The sequence below is a fragment of the Mobula birostris genome, chromosome 8 (genome assembly GCF_030028105.1).
Source record: "Mobula birostris isolate sMobBir1 chromosome 8, sMobBir1.hap1, whole genome shotgun sequence".
Taxonomy (NCBI): Eukaryota; Metazoa; Chordata; class Chondrichthyes; order Myliobatiformes; family Myliobatidae; genus Mobula; species Mobula birostris.
In genome coordinates, this window is record NC_092377.1 from 73,850,165 (window position 1) to 73,872,710 (window position 22,546).

Genomic DNA, 22,546 nt, shown 5'->3' on the forward strand with positions numbered 1-22,546 from the left:
TAGGGCTCTGAAATCCACAGTTACAAGGGGTTCTGAGGGTATCACAGCAATCTAGGAATCCATCCCCCAGCAGGTTACAGTTCAGCCGCAAGCTTAGGCATACTCCTCAAGCTGCTTTACTATGGGTGGAACACCCTGAATTATAATTACTTATTGAAAATTATACTTTACAAGAGGGGCAATAATTGTGTGTACACTGATGACACTCAACATTCTGAGAATTTTATACACATGCATATTATATCAGAGAATCCTGCAATGAATGACCATGAGGTCTGAGATCGATTCTCAGGTTGAAGGAGCAACACCACATATTCTGTCTAAGTTATCCCCAACCTAATGGAATGAAGATCAATTTCTCTAACTTTCAGATGTTTCTGACCATTCTTCCTTCTCTCTTTTTTCTATTTCCCATTCTGGTTCCCCTATTACCCCCTTCTCTTCTCATCACCTTCATATCACCTTCCCTCTGGTTCCCTTTCTCCTTCCCTTTCTCCAGTGGTCCACTCTCCTCTTCCTATCAGATTCCTTCCTCTTCAACCCTTTACCTTTTCTATCTATCACCTCCCTGCTTCTCATTTCATTCCCTGTTCCCCACCCTCTTCCCTTCCCCACCACCTGCTTCATCAATCAACTATCACCTTGCACACCATCCCTTCCCCCCGCCTTCTTATTCTGGCTTCTTCCTCCTTCTTTTGATGAAGCATCTTGGCCCAAAATGTTAACTGTTTATTGCTCTCCACAGATGCTGCCTGATCTGCTGAGTACCTCCAGCATTTTGTGTGTGTTACTCTGTCTATTTTATGTTATGTTTCATTTGCACTGCATGTTACATCCTGTGGAATTACCTTCTGTGGCTTACTCTTCAATTTAACATTTACGTATGAACATCTTTACTTCTTTACCATGGGTTTCATTTTAACCCTGGGAGATACCCACTTTTCAAATAAAGTACAATCTAGTCTCCATTTACCACAATTTAAAATTATTTAAAATGCCACCATGACATTTTGGGACAGGTGAATGAGGAGGCTTCTGTAAAAAATACTCATCTATGAGCCAGGGCTTACTTAGTGTGAAGGTGTCACAGCAATCCTCCAGAATGTCAAATCTAGTTACTTAAAAAAAAAATTATCAGATCTTCTGATTTTCTGTGACACTTTAATATTCCTCTTTCTATTTCTGTCATTTTTATGCACACAGCTGTCTAAAATGAGTTTACTGGGTTTCAAATCCATTTATGTGATGTGACAGCAATTTGGCAATACTTGGTGTGCCGTGTCAGTACAAGCAAACTGATTTTAGAACGCGGTATCCATAAAAAGAATGAGATTGGAAAGAATTGGAATAGGAGAGGATTTTACTTCTAGCCACAAGTAGATGTAAAAGTTAATTACCAATTTTTATAACTGCTTGACTTCCACAATCAGAAATGGCTGGTGAAAATAGCTTTTATGCAAAGAATCGATTTGAAAGTGCACATCACACCACTAATGCAAAATAAAATGTTCTTATTGATCTTATTGGTTCTTATCCATTCTAACAGTTCTACAATGAACAGTAAAATCAATGTGGAACAATTATTTTCATAGCAGTATCAGGACCAGTGGTTGCTGTTCAGTCATTTCTGTCCATGCACGTGGTTAACTTGTCTCCTGTGAGCAAAGACATAAATGCTGGAGATACCATGGTACATCTAGAAATACATGCAATGCTTCAGATGCAGCCGAACTAGAGTTTTGTAAAGCTGCAACATAACTTCCTGAATTATGAATGCAATGCCTCGACTAATAAAGGCGAGCATGCCATATGCCTCCTTGACCACTCTATCAACCTGTGCAGCCACCTTCAGGGAGCCATGAACTTGGACCCCAAGATCCATCTGCTCATCAACTCAGTAAAGAAGCTTGCCCGTAACAGTGACTGCCTCTTTGCATTTGATTTACCAAAGTACAACATATCACATTTGGCTGGGTTAAACTCCATGTGCCATTTTTCCACTCGTATCTGTTACTGACCTATATCCTGTTGTATTCTTCACCAGATTTCTACACTATTTGCAATACCACCAATCTTTACAACATCTGCAAACTTACTAACCCACCTGTCTACATTTTTATCCAGGCATTTATAGACATCACAAACAGTAGAGTTCCCAGTACAGACCCCTGAATCACAGACCTCCAGCTAGAACAAGTCCCTTCAACCACTACCCTTTGCCTTCTTTGGGCAAGCCAGTTCTAAATGCAAACAGCCAATTCCCCCATGGATCCCAAGCATCTTAATCTTCTGGATGAGTCTCCCACTGGGGACCTTGTCAAACACTTCACTAAAATCCATGTAAACATCTACAGCTCTACCTTCATCAATCACCCTTGTCAAAAAACTCAATCAAGATAGTGAGACACGAATTGTCCCACACAAAGCCATACTGGCTCTCCCTAATTAGGCCATGGTTTCCCAACTGCTCATAGATCCCATCCCTAAGAATTCTCTCCAGTAACTTCCCTACCACTGAAATGAAACTCACTGTCTATAGCTTCTAAGATTATCCCTGTTTCCCTTCTTGAATAATGTAGCAACATTAGCTACTCACCAGTCCTCCGAGATCTTGCCTGTGGCTAGAGGGTACATGAAGATATTGATCAAATCCCCAACAATCTCTTCTCTTGCCCTTCTCAATAATCTGGGATATTCCATCAGGCCCTGGGGATTTATCCACCTTAATGCTCTTTTGGAGATCCAACACCATCTACTCCTTGACCTTGGTGCCCTAGCATATCAATATGCTCAGTACGGATCTCCATGTCATTCTTATTGATAAATATTGATGTAAAATAGTCATTAAGGATCTCACTCACATCCTCCACATCCAACCCCCTTTATCCTTGAGTGGTCCTACCTTCTCCCTCGTTATCATTTTTTCTCTTCATGCATGTATTCAATGTCTTACAACTCTCTTGAATCCTACTTGCCAAGGATTTTTCATAGCCCAGTCTGGCTTTCTTAATCCCCTCCTTGGGTTCTTTTCTGGCTTCTTTATAATCCTCAATGACTCTGTTTGATTCTAGCTTCCTAAGCTTTACATATGTTTCCTTTATCTTCTTGAATGAATTCATCACCTCTCGAAAGAGGTAAGGTTCTCTTACCTTGCCACCCTTGCCCTTGTTTCTGGAACATGCCTATCCTGTACTCTGTGCAGTTGGTCTTTAAACACCCTCCACATTTCAGATGTGTACTTGCCCATGATGAGGCCACTCTCAGGTTGGAGGAGCAACACCTCGTATTCCATCACGGTAGCGTCCAACCTGATGGCATGAACAGTGATCTCTCCTTCTAATAATTTTTCCCTCCCCTTCCTTCTTCTTCTATTCCTACTCTTACCTCTTCTCCTCAATTGCCTATCCTCAACTGGTGCGCCGCCTTCTTATCTTTCTTCCATGGTCCACTCACCTCCCCTATCAGATTCCATCTTCTCCAACCCTTTGCCTTTTCCACCTATTACCTCCCAGCTACTTACTTCATCCACCCGCCACCAACAACCTGGCTTCACCTATCAAATTCTAGCTTGTTCTCCTTCCCTCTCACCCCCCCCACCACATTTTTATTCCGGCATCTTCACCCTTCCTTTCCAGTCTTGAAGAAGGGTCTTGACCTGAAATGTCAACTGTTTAAACATTTCCATAGATGCTGCCTGAACTGCTGAGTTCCTCCAGCATTTTGTGTGTGTTGTAACCAGTTCCTGCCTAATCATCTCATAATTTGCTCTGCTCTAACTTAATACTCTCCCACAAGGCCTATACTTATCCTTATTTATAGCTATCTGAAAACGTAAGGAATGGTGGTCACTGTTCCCTAACTGTTCACCCACTGAAAGGTTGGTCACACTGGACCAGGCTTATTACTGAATACCAGGTGCAGTATGGCCTGTCTTCTTGTTCGACTATCTACATATTAATTTAAGAAATCCGCATGGATGCACCTAACAAATTCTACACCAACTTCTAAACCTCTTGCACTCAGAAGGTTCCCGTTTGCTGGGGGGTGGGAACTGAACTGAAGAGGCGAAGGAAGGGGTGGGTTGGCTCACAAATAGAGAAATCTTGGAGACAGTGTGAGATGGAGAATAGGCAGGTGATAGAGAAGGGACATGTTCAGACTGATGGTTTGAGATGTGTCTATTTTAATGCAAGAAGCATCATGAACAAAGCGGATGAGCTTAGAGCGTGGATCAGTACTTGGAGCTATGATGTTGTGGCCATTACAGAGACTTGGATAGCTCAGGGCAGGAATGGTTACTTAAAGTACCAGGCTTTTGATGTTTTAGAAAGGACAGGGAGGGAGGCAAAAGAGGTGGGGGAGTGGCACTGCTGATCAGAGACAGTGTCACGGCTGTAGAAAAGGAGGAGGTCATGGAGGGATTGTCTACTGAGTTTCTGTGGGTGGAAGGTAGGAACAGGAAGGGGTCAATAACTCTACTGGGTGTTTTTTTTTTAGACCTCCCAATAGTAACAGTGACACCGATGAGCAGATAGGGAGACAGATTCTGGAAAGGTGTAATAACAACAGATTTGTTGTGGTGGAGATTTTAATTTCCCAAATATTAATTGGCATCTTCCTAGAGCAAGGGGTTTAGATGGAGTGGAGTTTGTTAGGTATGTTCAGGAAGGTTTCCTGACACAATATCTAGATAAGCCCACAAGAGGAGAGGCTGTACTTCAACTGGCATTGGGAAATGAACCTGATCAGGTATCAAGTCTATCAGTGAGAGAGCATTTTGGAGATAGTGATCACAATTCTATCTCCCTTACCATAGCATTGGAGAGGGATAAGAACAGACAAGTTAGGAAGGTGTTTAACTGGAGTAAGGGGAAATATGAAGCTATCAGGCAGGAACTTGGAAGTATAAATTGGAAACAGATGTTCTCAGGGAAATATACGGCAGAATTGCGGCAAATGTTCAGGGGATATTTGTGTGACGTTCTGCAAAGGAACATTCCAATCAGACAGGGAAAGGATGGTAGAGTACAGGAACCATGGTGTACAAAGGCTGCTGAAAATCTAGTCAAGAAGAAAAGAAAAGCTTATGAAAGGTTCAAAAAACTAGCTAATGATAGAGATCTAGAAAATTACAGGGCTAGCGGGAAGAAGCTAAAGAAAGAAATTAGGAGAGCCAGAAGAGGCCATGAGAAGGCCTTGGCTAGCAGGATTAAGGAAAACCCCAAGGCATTCTACAAGTATGTGAAAAGCAAGAGGATAAGATGTGAGAGAATAGGGCCAATCAAGTGTGACAGTGGAAAAGTGTATACGGAACCAGAGGAGATAGCAGAGGTACTTAATGAATACTATGCTTCAGTATTCACTACAGAAAAAGACCTTGGTGATTTTGGGGATGACTTACAGTGGACTGAAAAGCTTGAGCATATAGATATTATAAAAGAGGATGTACTGGAGCTTTTGGAAAGCATCAAGTTGGATAAGTCACTGGGACCGGACGAGATATGCCCCAAGCTACTGTGGGAAGCAAGGGAGGAGATTGCTGAGCCTCCGGCAATGATCTTTGCATCATAAATGGGAACGGGAGAGGTTCCGGAGGATTGGTGGGTTGCAGATGTTGTTCCCTTATTCAAGAAAGCCCAGGAAATTATAGATCAGTGAGTCATACATCGGTGGTTAGTAAGTTGATCACACACAAGACAAAGGAGCAGAAGTAGGCCATTCGGCCCATCGAGTCTGCTCCGCAGCTCCCCCATGAGCTAAACTATTCACCCATCTAGTTCCAATTTCCGGCTTTTTCCCCATATCCCTTGATACCCTGACTAATTAGATACCTGTCAATCTCCTCCTTAAACACCCTCAATGATCGGGCCTCCACAGCTGTATGTGGCAACGAATTCCACAAATCCACGACCCTCTGGCTAAAAAAATTTCTCCTAATCTCTGTTTTAACTGGGTACCCTCTAATTCTAAGACTATGGCCTCTTGTCCTGGACTCACCCACCAAGGGAAACAACCTTTCCACATCTACTCTGTCCAACCCTTTCAACATTCGAAATGTTTCTATGAGATCCCCTCTCATTCTTCTATACTCTAATGAACACAACCCAAGAGCTGACAAAATCTCCTCATATGTTAGCCCCTGCATTTCAGGAATCATCCTCGTAAATCTTCTCTGAACTCTCTCCAACATCATTACATCCTTTCTAAGATAGGGGGCCCAAAACTGCACACAGTATTCCAAATGAGGTCTCACTAATGCCCCATAAAGCCTCATCAACACCTCCTTACTCTTATACACTATTCCTCTTGAAATGAATGCCAAAGTAGCATTCGCTTTCCTTTCCGCCAATCCAACTTGGTGGTTAACCTTTAGGGTATCCTGCACGAGGACCCCCAAGTCCCTTTGCACTTCCGATTTTTGAATTTTCTCCCCACCTAAATAATAATCTGCCCGACTATTTCTTCTTCCGAAATGTACAACTGTACATTTGTCAACGTTGTATCTCATCTGCCATTTCTTTGCCCACTCTCCCAAACTGACTAAGTCTCTCTGCAATCTTTCCGTTTCTTCAACATTTCCTGCTCTTCCACCTATCTTGGTGTCATCCACAAACTTAGCCACCAAACCATTTAATCCATAATCCAAATCATCAATATACATCGTAAAAAGCAGCCCCAACACCGACCTCTGCGGAACACCACTAGTAACCAGCAACCAATCAGAATAGGATCACTTTATTCCCACCCTTTGCTTTCTGCCTATCAGCCAATGCTCCACCCATTTCAATATCTTTCCTATAATTCCATGGGCTCTCATCTTATTAAGCAGCCTCATATGCGGCACCTTATCAAAGGCCTTTTGAAAATCCAAATACACAACATCCACAGCCTCTCCCCTGTCAATCTTATTCGAGATTACCTCAAAAAATTCCAATAGGTTGGTGAGGCAGGATCCTCCCTTCATGAAACCATGCTGGCTTTGGCCTATCTTGTCATGCACCTTGAGGTATTTCATAACCTCGTCCTTGAGGACTGACTACAATATCTTTCCAACTACCGATGTCAGACTAATAGGTCTGTAATTTTCTTTTTGCTGCCTCCTTCCTTTCTTAAATAACGGAACTACATTTGCGACCATCCAGTCCTCCGGAACCATGCCAGAGTCTATTGATTCCTGGAAGATCATCTCCAATGCTTCCACAATCTCCAAAGCCACCTCCTTCAGAACCCTTGGGTGCACCTCATCCGGACCGGGAGACTTATCTATTCTTAGTCCACTTTGCTTCCCAAGCACTTTCTCTCTAGTAATCTTGACTGTACCTAATTCTATTCCCTGATACCTCTGGCTATCAGGTATATTGCTCATGTCTTCCACTGTGAAGACTGATGAAAAATACTCATTCAGTTCCTCCGCCATCTCTTTGTTATCCATTATAATTTCTCCAGCATCATTTTCAATCGGTTCTGTATCTACCCTTGTCACTCTTTTACTCTTCATATATTTAAAAAAAACTCTTAGTATCCTTTTTTTATGTTAATCGCCAACTTCCTTTCATAATTCATCTTTTCTTTCTTAATGACTTTCTTAGTTTCCTTCTGTAAGTTTTTAAAAGTCTTCCAGTCCTCATTTTTTCCACTAATTTTTGCTTCCTTGTATGCCGTTTCTTTTGCTTTTATTTTTGCCTTAACCTCTCTCGTTAGCCACATTTGTGTCATGTTTCCATTCATGATTTTCTTTTTTCTTGGAATATATTTTTCCTGCATTTTCCTTATTTCTTGTAGGAATTTCATCCAATTCTGCTTTGCCGTCCCTCCATTTAGCTTATTTTTCCAATCAACTTGGGCCAGTTCCTCTCTCATACCACTGTAATCTCCCCTGTTCCACTGAAATATCGATACACCTGATACCAGCTTCTCCTTTTCAAATTTGAAACTGAACTCAATCATATTATGATCACTTCTTCCAAGGGGTTCCTTTACCTCCAGCTCCCTAATCGCCTCAGGTTTGTTACACAGCACCCAATCCAAAACAGCCGGTCCCCTTGTTGGCTTCTGGACAAGCTGCTCCTGTAGGCATTCTACAAACTCCCTCTCCTGAGATCCATTACCTTCCTGACTTTCCCAATCCACTTTCGTATTAAAATCCCCCATAATTATCTTGACATTTTCCTTCTGACATGCTTTTTCTATTTCCAGCTGCAACTTGTAGTCCACATCCCAGCTGCTGTTTGGAGGCCTGTATATAACTGCTATTAGTATATTTTTACCCTTGCCATTTCTTAATTCTACCCATAAGGATTCTACCTCTTCTGATCCTATGTCCCTTCTTTCTATTGATTTGATATCGTTACTTACCATCAGGGCCACGCCACCCCCTTTACCTACCTTCCTATCTTTCCTATACACTGTGTATCCTTGGATATTCAGCTCCCAATCACATCCAGCATTTAGCCATGACTCAGTGATGGCCACAATGTCATATCTTTTAACCTGCAGCTGTGCAGCATGGTCATCCACTTTATTTCTAATGCTGCGTGCATTTAAGTACAGTACACTTAGATCAGTATTTGTTGCCGATTTTGCTATATTTCTATTTTGCAGTAAATTATCCTGTATATTCACCGGCCTGTCCTTCTTGCCATCTTTGCTGCACAGTATTTTTGACTTATTTCTATTTTCCTCTTCCTCGACCCTAACACCTTGGTTTTCTTCCCCTTGCCAACTTCGTTTAAACCCTCCCTAACAACTATATTAAACAATCCCACCAGGATACTAGTACCTTTTGAGTTCAGGTGTAATCCATCTTTTTTGTATAAGTCATATCTTCGCCAAAATAGATCCCAATGATTCAAGAATTTGAAGCCCTGCCCCCTGCACCAGTTACTTAGCCACACATTCATCTGCTTAATTCTGCTGTTCTTACCATCATTAGCGTGCAGCTCAGGCAGCAACCCTGATATTATTACTCTGGAGGTCCGGCTTTTCAATTTTCTTCCTAGCTCCCAGTAATCTTTCTTCAGGACCTCCTTTCTTTTTCTGTCTATGTCATTGGTACCAACATGTACCAAGACTTCCGGCTGCTCACCCTCTTTCCTCAGAATACTCTGGACTCGATCTGAGACATCCCGTACCTTGGCACCAGGGAAGCAACACACCATCTGGGTGTCCTTGTCCGGCTTGCAGAATCTCTTGTCCGTCACCCTTGTGATGGAATCCCCTATAACTACCGCATTTCTTCTTGCTCTCTTGATTTCGGCACTGAGCAGAATGCCAGAGTCTCGTTCACTGTGGTCCTCCTCTGTCAGGTCTACCTCTTCAACAGTATCCAAAACAATATATCGATTTCTGAGGGGGACTGTCACAGGGGTGCTATCCATTACCTCTCTATAGGTAGTATCTATCACCTCCTCACTTTCCCTAATTAGCCGAAGGTCATCAATTTCCATCTCCAGCTCCTTAACACGGTCCTTCAGGAGCCTCATCTCAGTGCACCTGGTGCAGATGTAATCCTTGGGGAGGCTGGGAGTCTCCCAGGGTCCCCACATCTGGCACTCCAAGCACAACGCTAATCCTAGATGCATACCTCTAATGCTACTGTTTGTACTAAATACCAAAACACTGTAACTTACTCCGTTACTATGAGACTCAACGGTCGCCGGAAGCCTCTTCCCGTCTCCGCCGAAGCCCGTTCAGCCAAAGCCCTTTCACTCTGCACCCTCTCACTCCGCAGCCCGCTCCGATGCTGCCCGCTGGATATGGCGGTTTTCTTTTTAAACTGTTCGTGCTCAACTGCCTGCGCAGTCTGGCCTCTCTCCTACTCCGAGAAATAAAATGTCTTCTCACCGGAAATCCTTAGCCTCTTACCGCTGTCTTCTTGATGGAGAAGATCCTGAGAGGCAGGATTTATGAACATTTGGAGAGGCATAATATGATTAGGAATAGTCAGCATGGCTTTGTCAAAGGCAGGCCATGCCTTATGAACCTTATTGAATTTTTTGAAGATGTGACTAAACAAATTGATGAAGGTAGAGCAGTAGAAGGACATTTGATAAGGTACCCCATGCAAGGCTTATTGAGAAAGTAAGAAGGTTGGGATCCATGGGGACCATGCTTTGTGGATCTAGAAGTGGCTTTCCCACAGAAGGCAGAGTGGTTGTAGATGGGTCATATTCTGCATGGAGGTCGGTCGCCAGTGGTGTGTCTCAGGGATCTGTTCTGGGACCCCTACTCTTCGTGATTTTGATAAATGACCTGGATGAGGAAGTGGAGGGATGGGTTAGTAAATTTGCTGATGACACAAAGGTTGGGGGTGTTGTGAATAGTGTGGAGGGCAGTCAGAGGTTACAGCAGGACATTGTTAGGATGCAAAACTAGGTTGAGAAGTGGCAGACGGAGTTCAATCCAGCTAAGTGTGAGATGGTTCATTTTGGTAGGTCAAATATCATGGCAGAATATAGTATTAATGGTAAGACTCTTGGCAGTGTGAAGGATCAGAGGGATCTTGGGGTTCAAGTCCATAGGACACTCAAAGCTGCTGTGCAGGTTGACTCTGTGGTTAAGAAGGCATACAGATTGGCCTTTATCAATCGTGGGATTGAGATTAAGAGCCAAGGGGTAATGTTACAGCTTTATAGGACCCCGGTCATACCCCACTTGGAGTACTGTCCTCAATTCTGGTCACCTCACTACAGGAAGGATGTGGAAACTATAGAAAGGGTGCACAGGAGATTTACAAGGATGTTGCCTTAATTGGGGAAATGCCCTATGAGAATAGGTTGAGTGAACTTAGCCTTTTCTCCTTGGAGCGATGGAGGATGACAGGTGACCTGATAGAAGTATATAAGATGATGAGAGGCATTGATCATGTGGATAGTCAGAGGCATTTTCCCAGGGCTGAAATGGCTAACATGAGAGATCACAGTTTTAAGCTGCTTGGAAGTAGATACAGAGGCGATGTCAGGGGCAAGTTTTTTTTACACAGAGGGTGGTGAGGGCATGGAATGGGCTGCCAGTGACGGTGGTGGAGGCAGATATGATAGGGTCTTTTAAGGGACTCCTGGATAGGTACATGAAGCTTGGAAAAATAGAGGGCTATGGGTAACCCTATGTAATTTCTAAAATAAGTACATGTTCGGCACATGTACCGAAGGGACCAAAGGGCCTGTATTGTGCTGTAGGTTTTCTATGTTTTCTATGTTTATATTCAGAAGTAAATTCTCCCATAATATTTATACAAAATGTCAGCTACATCATAACCAGAGAACTGTGTGCACTTTTGGACATCTTATTCATGCCACACAAGCCCCAAACAATGATCATCACCAACAAGAAAGTGCCCAACTTTGCCACTCAGTAATGATACGATCACTGAGTGCCTCCAGTCCAAACAGAGTGAGAGTCACCAGTGCTCGAAGAGACAACCAGATCTTCCAGCTGGACACTGTCACTACAAGAGCAGTTTGGAGGCTGGGTGTTCTGTGACAAATGACTCACCTTCTGACTCCCCTGTATATTCTCACCATTAAAAAAGGTACAGCAGAACTGCAATGGAATGCTCCTCACCCACCTGGATGAATCTAACGTGATCGATGCCAAATCGGAAATGCTGTCTGCCTGAATATGGTATCATTCAGCACATTAAACATTTGCTTCCACCATGGCCTGAGGCTGCAAAATATCCTTTCTACAAAATTACAGTAGCAATTCATTGAACCTTCTTCAACAGCTCATCTGCCTGTTGTAAAGGTAAGGCAACAATGTTACCACCTAAAAATGTTCCTAATAGTCATACATAATAAATCAATCTTTTGCCATTGATGAATAAAAATCCTGGTATTCCATACTCAACAGCATTGTGAGACAACCTTCACCAGAAGGATCACAGTGCTTCAAGAAGGCAAGGATCACCATCTTCTCAAAGTGCTTCAGGATGTGCAATAAGTGCAAACGTTCTAAAGTGTTTTACATTCAATCAAATACTTCTCAACTGTTGTCACTATTGAGATAGTTAATTAATGCACATCAAGCTCCTACAAAGAGCAACCTATTCATGGGCAGATGCTGAGGGATAAACACAGGCTACACACCAACTATATATCATATTCTCTGCACTGAAAATGGTAAATTTACAATCACCTGGGTTAAGTTTAGTGCCTCATCTCCAACAGTACAGCACTTCCTTGATATTACAATAAACTGTTTGCACCGGCCTCCAGCATTGGTCGTGGACCCACAACCTTCTAAATTAGATTACTACCCACTAAACCATTGCTTCAGCAATTGAAAAGAGAGCTGCCTGTGCCACCTTAAATGTACAACATGCCAAAATGTTGCTTCTCTTCAATGTCCTTTTACTTTAACAGAGCACACAGGGCCAGGATTAGTAGATGGAAGAATATGGAGGAAGCATGTTTGAAAGAGGGTCAGGAAGATGAAAACAAAGCTGTGGTATTGTAATATTAAGCAGTTCACCTCAGCAGTATTGAGGGAAGATATCTTAAAGCTCCTCGGAAACAAAAATGGGATCAATTTGCTGAGAGTGTGCTTCGTAACAGTCAAGGGATTTAGAGAGTCAGCTATGTATGTAAATCACTGAGTGGTATGAATGATAGGATTATAATTGTAGGACTTTCAACCATCCTGTTATTAATAGTGATCCCCTTAGTGTGAAAGATATAGAGGGTGCAGAATCTTAAGTTGATCCAGAATATCTTTTTGAGTCAGTATGTAGAGGGTTCAAGACACAAGGCTGTTCTGTACCTAATCTCAGGGAATGTAAAGGGCAAACAGTTGTAGTGAAGAACATTTTGGAGATACTGACCAAAATGTAAATTATGATAAGGAATAACAATCTGCTGGAAATTAAGGCCCTGAACTGTGATGTCAATTTCAGAAGACAGGACTTGGCAAAAGTAGACTCAAAGCATCTACTTATATTGAATTTTACAAAGAGATAATTGTCTATATCAATGAGAGCAGTGTTATTGATATAGTCTATATTAACTTCAGTGAGACCTTTAACAAGGTCCTATTTAGGAAATTGCTGTTCAATCTGGGCCAATTTGGCACATTGAATCCAAAATTATCTTGATGACAGAAGGCAGAAGCCGATGCTTTCATGACTGGAATACTGATGTAACAGTAGTTGGTGCTCAGATCCTTCCTACCACTGTGTACGTTAACCATAAACATAACTGTAGGATGTACAATTAATAAGTTTGTAAATATCACAACAATTACTGTTGTCGATAGTGAGCAGGGTAGTCTTAGGATTCAGTCAATGCTGATCAGTTCACAAGATGGGCAGAGCAATGACAAACAAAACCTAATCCTGACGACGATGGGATTCATGTTAATAAATAGAGGGATCTTGGCATACTCATCCCAAGATCCTGATGGTGGTGTAAGTGATACTTGACTTCATTACCCACAGCATAGAATATTAGAACAGGGATGATATGGTACAGCTTTATAAAATACGGTTTAAGTCAAAGTTGAAGTACCATGTGATGTTCTGGTCACCGCCTTACAAAAACAAGACGGCATAGATTTAAGGTAAGGGGTAAGGGGTTTAGAGGAAATCTGAAGAAGAATTTTTTTCACAATCTAGAGTGCGTTGCCAGAATAGGCTGCTGCTTTTACAACATTTAGTAAGTATCTGGATGAGATTTTAAATCACCAAGGCATGGAGAGCTACAGACTAAATCCTGGAAAATGGGATGTGTAGGGATGAGTGGTGTGGAGATGGTAAGGGGTGAAAGGGCCTGTTTAAGAGCTTTATGACTCTGTGATCCAGGGTTCCTTGTTCAGTCCTACAATTTGACACCATTGAGCGAGTCTCAGGTAATCACAGAGTACAGATATACTGAGGCTTATTCAACTGCGCTGAGTAAACACAAAAGGTGCTTTAGAAATGACTCCACCCATCCAAGCAAAGAGATGGCAATGTGACTGGTTGAAGGAGGAGATCCAGAATTCTATTTCAGTCATTGCAGACGAGTAAAGATATCTCATTCTCTACTGTTGTTAGCAGAATCTCAGATGGCGATGAGGAGGTGTACATGAGTGAGATAGACTTGCTGGCTTACCGCAACATCAACCTTACACTCTATGTCAGCCAGGCCAAGAAATTGATTCTGGACTTCAGGAACGGGGAGTTGGGAGAACACATACCAGTCTTCATTGAAGGATTAGTAGTGGAAAGGGTGAGAAACTTCGTTCCTGGCGAGGATCTATTCTGGCCCAACATTTTGAAGATAGTATGCCAGTGGCTATACTTGATTAAGAATTTGAGGGGATTTGGTATGTCACCAAAATTTTATACAGACGTATTGTGGAAAGCTTTCTGACTGGGTGCATCACCACCTGGTATGGAGACTCCAATGTGCCGCTAATCGAAAGACTCAGCTAGCATGCACATAATCCTCCCCACCACAGAGGAAATCTTCAAAAGGCAGTGCTTCAAAAAAAAAGTAAGATCCATCTCTAAGGGTCCTCACAATCAGGGACATGACCTTTTCTCATGATGAATATGAGGGAGGAAGTATCGGAGACCAAAGACCTACACTACACTCACTGCTGTTTAACTGTTAGATCTTACCGTAGATGCTGACACTCTACTCTTAGGTTTATCACTGATTCCAGGAGCGATTGAAGGTAGACATGACCTTTGAAATCAGACATACTTAATGACAGGCTCCTTCACTACACACTAGCCATGGTGGGCGCGTCTAGCACAGCCTCATTCATTTGAGTAGTGCAGTTAACATGGATGAAGTATTTTTCTATAATATTCATAGTTTTAATGAATTCATTTGATATAAATCTGTTTTAAATAAATGTTGGAAACAATTGAAAAGGCTGGGTGGTCCGCGAGACAGGGTCTCAAGTTGGCTTAGTCATCACTCACAGATCAACATGGATAGACTCATATTGTAAGCCACGTCAAATATAAACTGGCCGAATGTCTTATTCTAAGGATATCATGTGAAAGGAAATTAGCTTAGAAATGAGTTGGACAAAAGATAATTAAGGTGCTTGAATTAAAAAATGACACTCTGCAATATCGGTATTGACGACAGGGAAGTGAGATGCTAAGGGTCTTAATTCCACAGAGGACCATACAGCTATGAAGCATACCCAGGTTTAGAAAAATATTTGAAAGTCTTACCATAAGATTGAAGAGTTTCAGTAATTATTCGAGACCATGTTCCTTTGGACTCGTTAAGTCACAAATCAAGAAGCACATGAAAATAAAAGATGAACATCAATGCTCAGGGTGCAGAGCTCTTGGTTGAAAAAATGACATTTGACCTTCGATAAGAACAGTCAGATATATTAGAGAATCAATAGTATATCAAGGATAGAGATCTGAAAAGACTAAGTATTGGCAAAAAAAATGTGAGGGAACATGGTGAGATTCAAAGCTGACAAATATTGGGGACACAATGAGTTGAAAATGGATGTTCTGGTTAACATGCAGAACTCCACAGATTCTGGAACTGCTTCTGTGGATTAAAAGATGACAACTGTGACCACCATTCTCCCAGTCCCCAACTATTTAAAAAAGGAAGAGAGTAAGAGGAAGAAATTTAACTCACTAAAATTGTGAATCTGGGGGAGGAGTTAAGAGGACTTCAAGGGGATGTAGGTGAACAGAGTGAACGATTAAGTATATGACAGATGGAATAAAGTGTGAAAAAATGAAGATGTTTACACAAGTCCACATAACAGAAAAGAGGAATATTTTGTAAATAGTGAGAGCGTGGATAATGTTGATGTTCAAAGGGTTTTAGATGAGGTTGTATACAAGTTCTGAAAGCCAACATGCAGGTACAGCAAGGGATTAAGTGGGTACATGGTCTGTCAGCCTTTTTATGGGAAGATTTGAATGAAGGAGTAACAAAATCTTATTGCTAAGATTGTACCTGGATTGTACCTAGTTTTCATCTCCTCACCTCAGAAAGCTTCTATTTGCCAATAATGGAAACACAGCTAAGATTCACATACTGGATCCAGGATGAAAAGTTTGCTGAATATTGGAAAGTTTAGAAGAATAAGAGATCTTATCAAAACTTACAAAATTCTTAGGGTATGTGACAGGCTAAGTGAAAAAATCTTCTCTCAGGCAGAGGAGTCTTGGACTATTGAGCACTGTTTCAGAACAACGCATACACCAATTGTGGCTGAAATGAGGAGAAATATCTTTAATTCGAGAGTGGTGAACTGTTGGAATTTTTTATGCTTTTATAAACCGGGGATAGACATGGCCTTGGTTTAGCATTTCATCCCTGGAGGAATACATTGAAGTGTAAGCCAGAAACATTCTGGGAGAATGAGAGAAGCTATTGGAAAAGAACACAAAGGAACACAAGAAAAAAAGAGCAGGAGTTGGCCACTAGATCTCCTTGCTTACCCTGCCACCAGTTTAATCATGGTTGATCTATATTGGCCTGACCTCCTTTTCTACATCATTTCCCCATAACCCTCAGTTCCTCAATCTGTCAAATATATATCTATCTCCACATTAATTATATCTAATGATCTGGGCCCCACCACTCTCAAGGGCAGAGAATTCAGCAATGAACTAACCTCTGAGAAAGACAAAGCATTGATGAGCTTTCCTGCAACAAGTTAGGGCAGTAATAGATTCACAAATGAGTCTTGAACCCACCACATTCAAACTTACAAACCCCATTTCCAGAAAAGTTGGGATATTTTCCAAAATGCAATAAAAACAAAAATCTGTGATATGTTAATTCATATGAACCTTTATTTAACTGACAAAAGTACAAAGAAAAGATTTTCAATAGTTTTAGTGACCAACGTAATTGTATTTTGTAAACATACACAAATTTAGAATTTGATGGCTGCAACACACTCAACAAAAGTTGGGACAGAGGCATGTTTACCATTGTGTTACATCACCTTTCCTTTTAGTAACACTTTTTAATCGTTTTGAAACTGAGGATATTAATTGTAGTAGATTTGCAATTGGAAATTTTGTCCATTCTTGCTTGATATAAGACTTCAGCTGCTCAACAGTCTGTGGACTCCGTTGTCTGATTCTCCTCTACATGATGCACCATACATTTTCAATAGGAGATAGATCTGGACTAGCAGCAGGCCAGTCAAGCACACGCACTCTGTGTCTACAAAGCCACACTGTTGTAGCCCGTGCAGAATGTGGTCTGGCATTGTCCTGCTGAAATAAGCATGGACGTCCCAGGAAGAGACGTCGCCTTGATGGCAACATATGTCTCTCTAAAATCCTAATATACACCTCAGAGTCAATGGTACCTTCACATACATGCAACTCACCGATGCCGTGGGCACTGATGCATCCCCATACCATTACAGATGCTGGCTTTTGCACCTTTCGCTGATAACAATCTGGATGGTCGTTTTCATCTTTGGCACGGAGAACTCAACGCCCGTTTTTTCCGAAAACTAGCTGAAATGTGGACTCATCTGACCACAGCACACGGTTCCACAGTCTTTCGGTCCATCTGAGATGAGCTCGGGCCCAGAGAACTCGCCGGCGTTTCTGCATAGAGTTGATGTATGGCTTCCTCCTTGCATAATACAGTTTCAAGTTGCATTTCTGGAAGCAGCGACGGACTGTGTTGAGTGACAATGGTTTTCCCAAGTACTCCCAAGCCCAGGTGGCTATAATTGTAACAGTAGCATGACGGTTTCTTAGGCAGTGCCGCCTGATGTCTCGAAGATCACCTGCATTCAACAGTGGTTTCCGACCTTGCCCTTTATGCACTGAGATGTCTCTGAATTCTCTGAATCTTTTCACAATATTATGTACTGTAGATGTTGAAAGAGCTAAATTCTCCGCAATCTTGCGTTGAGAAATGTTCCTTTTGAACTGACTAACAATTCCCTCACAAATTTTGGCACAAAGGGGTGAGCCACGACCCATCCTTGCTTGCAAAGACTGAGCCTTTGATGGACGTTACTTTTATACCCAGTCATGATACCTCACCTGCTACCAATTAGCCTGCTTAATGTGGAGTCTTCCAAACCGGTGTTACTTGAATATTCTGTGCACTTTTCAATCTTATTTTAACTCTGTCCCAACTTTTGTTCAGTGTGTTGCAGCCATCAAATTCTAAATTTATGTATATTTACAAAATACAACTAAGTTGTTCAGTAAAACTATTGAAAATCTTTTCTTTGTACTTTTGTCAGTTAAATAAAGGTTCACGTGAATTAACAGATTTTTGTTTTTATTGCACTTTGGAAAATATCCCAACTTTTCTGGAAACGCGGTTTCTAGATGCTATTCTACTATTGGTTCTGCCATGACTTCTTGTGAGGAACAGCAGATAGTTGTATGGAACTTTACTTTCTCTAACAGAATTAATTAGAATGTAATTGTTCATGTTGCTCTTTGTGATTGTCTAAAATATCTAGTACATTATTTTTATCTCTTTGCAATGCAAAGGTCATATATCTACTGTACACATTTGCTCTGGATTTCCATGGAAAAAGGCTAAAAACTCCCAACAAGCATTACTTAATGTTTATACACTGTACTTCCTTTAACACAGTAGAATATTCCAGGGAGACTATCCAAAAATATTCATAATTTCCCATCAACTCTCCCAGATTCTAGCACACCTACATGAGTAGATGCAACTTAGAGTAGTCAGTTAACCTACCAACCTGTGTATCTTTGGGCTGCAGGAAATAAATGGAGCTTCAAAGGAAACTAACTTGATCACAGGGGGCATATTTTAATGCCATGCAAACAGCATCAGAGCTCTGGACTGAACCCAGGTTATTGGAGGTATGAGGCAGCTGCTCTTCAAATTGCACAACCGTGCAGCCCACACAAGCTATCAAACAAAATGGTACACCCAGCCTCTAAAGAAATACATTAAGCATGCTTAACAGTTCGATTCAAAGAATATCTTAAAGGAAGAGACATGGGTAAAAAGGAGGAAAGGAGATTCTGTCGTGGTACACTCATGAAGGACTGGATCGAGGTATGGAGGGACGGCAGGGCAGGATCCCCAGGATGAGACAGAAACAAGAGGTTCGACATCAGAATACCAACAGAGCCTCAGAGGAGTGACTGAGTGACGCCACAAGACAATTCATTCTCCCTGACACAATGACACCCCCCCCCCACCGTAAGACACTGAATGAGAGTCCTCTTTAAATAATCATAGAATGCAGGAAACATGTGCCAGCCACCATTAACTTGATAAGGTTAAACCAAAAACACAAGGGCTTATCAACTCTAGTTAAGATATTGACTAGTAAGTATGGATGCTCAAAAACTGTAGAAGCTCAACAATCTGTGGCAAACCACAGGGCTCATGACAAATTCTAGTGCTTAGGCCCTTGAAGAGGAAGGCATAGATGACAATGGTCAAGTTGTGAAAGTAAAACTGGATGTTCTAACACATCCCTAATTTCTTTGCCTAATAGGACTCTTCTAATCTGAAATTTTGAAAATAAAAATCAAACAAGAATCAAATGTCATGTGACCTATGTGACTTAAACAGCTCAGTAAATGAAATGGTTGATTCTTTCAGCAATAACTTGACTAACATAGTAAACACAGTGGCTCCACTTGCGGTTAAAATGAAATCACTTTGTAAAACATTATGGTTAAACAATTCTGTCCACAAACTCAGGAGATCAGCGGAGTGAAATGAAAGAGAAAATTGGTAGCTCAGGTTGGCTGATTGTTTGTAGGGTTGGTCATTGAGTCTGCAGGTTAAGTTGCAAATGTTTCGTCACCAGGCGAGGAGAATTCATCAGTGCACAAATGGGTGTTGTTTCTGCCCAGTGCTCACAATTATATTGACCTGACTCATTGTTCTGATTGATTGGCCATCACGCTGGCCACTAGACTCCACTGAGGTCCCGGCCAAATGGATAATTGAGTGATTCTGGACACAATTTACAAACCTAAGCATCTGTTAGATTAGGGCCAAAGGGTGAGCAGTGGACACTGGAGGAACCGATGCTCACAATGACCAATAACCAGGGATACAGGCCAGCAGAGATCACTCAGCTATCTGGTTGTTGTGGACTAGCAGCCAGCAACACTCAACTGCACACTGATGATGTCACCTCGATCGGTGACGAAACGTTTGCAACCTAACCTATAGCTCAGCAAACAACCCTACAAACAATCATGCAGTGTAGCTGAGGGAAAATAAATGAAAACTCAACTAGAAGTCCACCGTAATATTTTCAAGGGAAAACTTGGCTCCTTTAACACTGTTATATGCTCTGCAAGAAGACCTCATTTTTCCAAGATTATTACAGAGAGTAGCGGCAATTGAAGAATATTGTTCTATAAACCAACTGTTGAACCTTGCCCCAACCTATGTCCTCAGTCAAGCACCTGCCACAAAATGTGTGGAATTTGCAATATTTTTTATCGATAAAATTACTTCCATGAGGGAGAGTATAGCTACAGGCAATGGTAATCTCTACAGCCAATCTTAAAAAGATGGCAACCATGTCAAAATTAACAAGTATTTCAGATTCAGCAATCTATAAGATTGTAACAAAGTGTAAACTGTCTACTTGTTGTCGTGACCCTGTCCCTATCACAATTTTAAGTACTCTTTTCATAATGTTTTTAATTCTGTGAGGAAAATTATTAACACATCCTTTGTAACAGGAATTTTTCCAGATGCCTTTAAAACTGTGGTTGTCAAACTCCTACTTAAAAAGCCAAACCTTGATAGTGAGGTACTAGCTAACTACAGGCCTATATCAAATCTTCCCTTCGTGGGCAGGGTTGTTGAGAAAGTCATTTTCAACCAATTGAACAAATTTTTGAATGAGAACAATATTCCAGAAAAATTTCATTCAGGATTTAGAGAAACCACAGCACAGAGATGGCCTTTGCCAAAATTGTCAGTGGTCCAGTAGCCTTAGGCTGAGGAATGATGGCAACAGAGTCTCAGTTCTAATTCTTCTAGATGTAAGCGTTGCCTTCGACAAAACTAATTAAACATTCTCCCAGATCACCTTGAGAACTAGGCTGGCCTCTCTGGTAGTGCCCTTTATATCGTAGACAGAATTTTTTTTGTCTGGCTTGGAGGCCAATTTTCTAAGAGACACGATGTACATTTTGCTGTTACTCAGCGAAGCTATCTTGGTCCCCTACTCTACTCTTTATACATACTCCCCTTAGGAAACATCATTAGAAAACATAAATTTGATATCCACAGTTATGCAATTTATACCCAATTGCATTTCTTGGTTGAGCCTAATAATGATAGCACCATATCTCCTCTGACTTCTGGTGTAGCTGTAACAAACAAACAGATGAGTAATAACTTCCTGAAACTAAATGAAGATAAAACTGAAATATTCTGGTTGGTCCCAATGCCAAAAAGAGTTAATCTTGGGAAAATCAGAAATAACTAGCCCTGGGTGTTTTCCTTCATTCAGATTTAAATTTTAAATCCTATAGAAAGAAAGTGGCCGAAGCACCATTTCTACACTTAAGAAATATTACAAGGGTACATTCATTTCTGTTATGGTACTGAAAAACTAATTCATGCCTTTATATCGAATACACTAGATTACTACAATGCACTTTTTACTGGCCTTCCAACGCAATCTATTGACAAACTTCAACTCATTCAGATTGCCACTGCTAGACTTTTAACCAAAACCAGGATGAGGGAGCACATCACTGCTGGGCTAACTACTCTGCATTGGCTTCCTGTATCTTTTAGAATTGATTTTAAAGTTCCTTTACTTGTTTTTAAAGCTCTTAATGGTCTGGAACTGGAGTACATCACAGAATCATTTGCGTTTTATAATCCGGCTTAAGCCATCGAGTCTTCTTCCGTTGATCTCTTAAGCTTAAACAATCGCCCTCAAAAGATAACTGGCAGGTCAGCTCTTTTGAACCACACTGTGGAAGAGCTACTAGGACTTGATGTTTCAATCCCTATGGTAAATCGGCACTCTCGATGTTGGCAGTGGGCTTGGAGTGGTACGTCATCGGGGTCATCAGGTGGGCACCCTCCTTCTTTGACGTTTCGATGATAAGCCCACGACACCCTCAGAGGGCTCAGTGGTGCTACCTGGCGTCCCAGATACACCCCCCTCAGTTCCATACCTTCCTGTCTTCATCTTGCAGCCCAGTTGTTGTCTTCCTTTTAATCCAAATCCAATTGCTGCTTTCTTCTGCTGCATTTGACAAGGACTTGATTGCTTGTTGGAGGGAGTGACCCTTCATCCTCATCTTCTTCAATAGGCTGGTTGTAGATGTAGCAACGAATCCCCTGCATCCCACTTCTACAGGGAAAATCCTGGTCTTCCAGCCATTCTGGGCAGCTTCAGTTGCCAGTTCAGAGTACTTAGTCTTTTCCCTCATAAGCTTCTTCGACACCATCTTCCCATGGTACTGTCAATTCCACAACATATTCCAGCTTGGCTGTTGTGGACTACAGGACCATGTCTGAACTAAACTATGGAATTTAATACCTAAAACTATAGGGGATGCAGACTCATTTGACACATTTAAATGGCAACTCAAAACCTGTTTATT

General features: G+C 41.5%; 1 protein-coding gene across 5 annotated transcripts in view; it reads right to left on the reverse strand.

The window, feature by feature from the left end:
* LOC140202214 (uncharacterized) overlaps positions 1-22,546 on the reverse strand; it is a 245,481-nt gene that overhangs the window by 80,567 nt on the left and 142,368 nt on the right. The window lies entirely within an intron of this gene.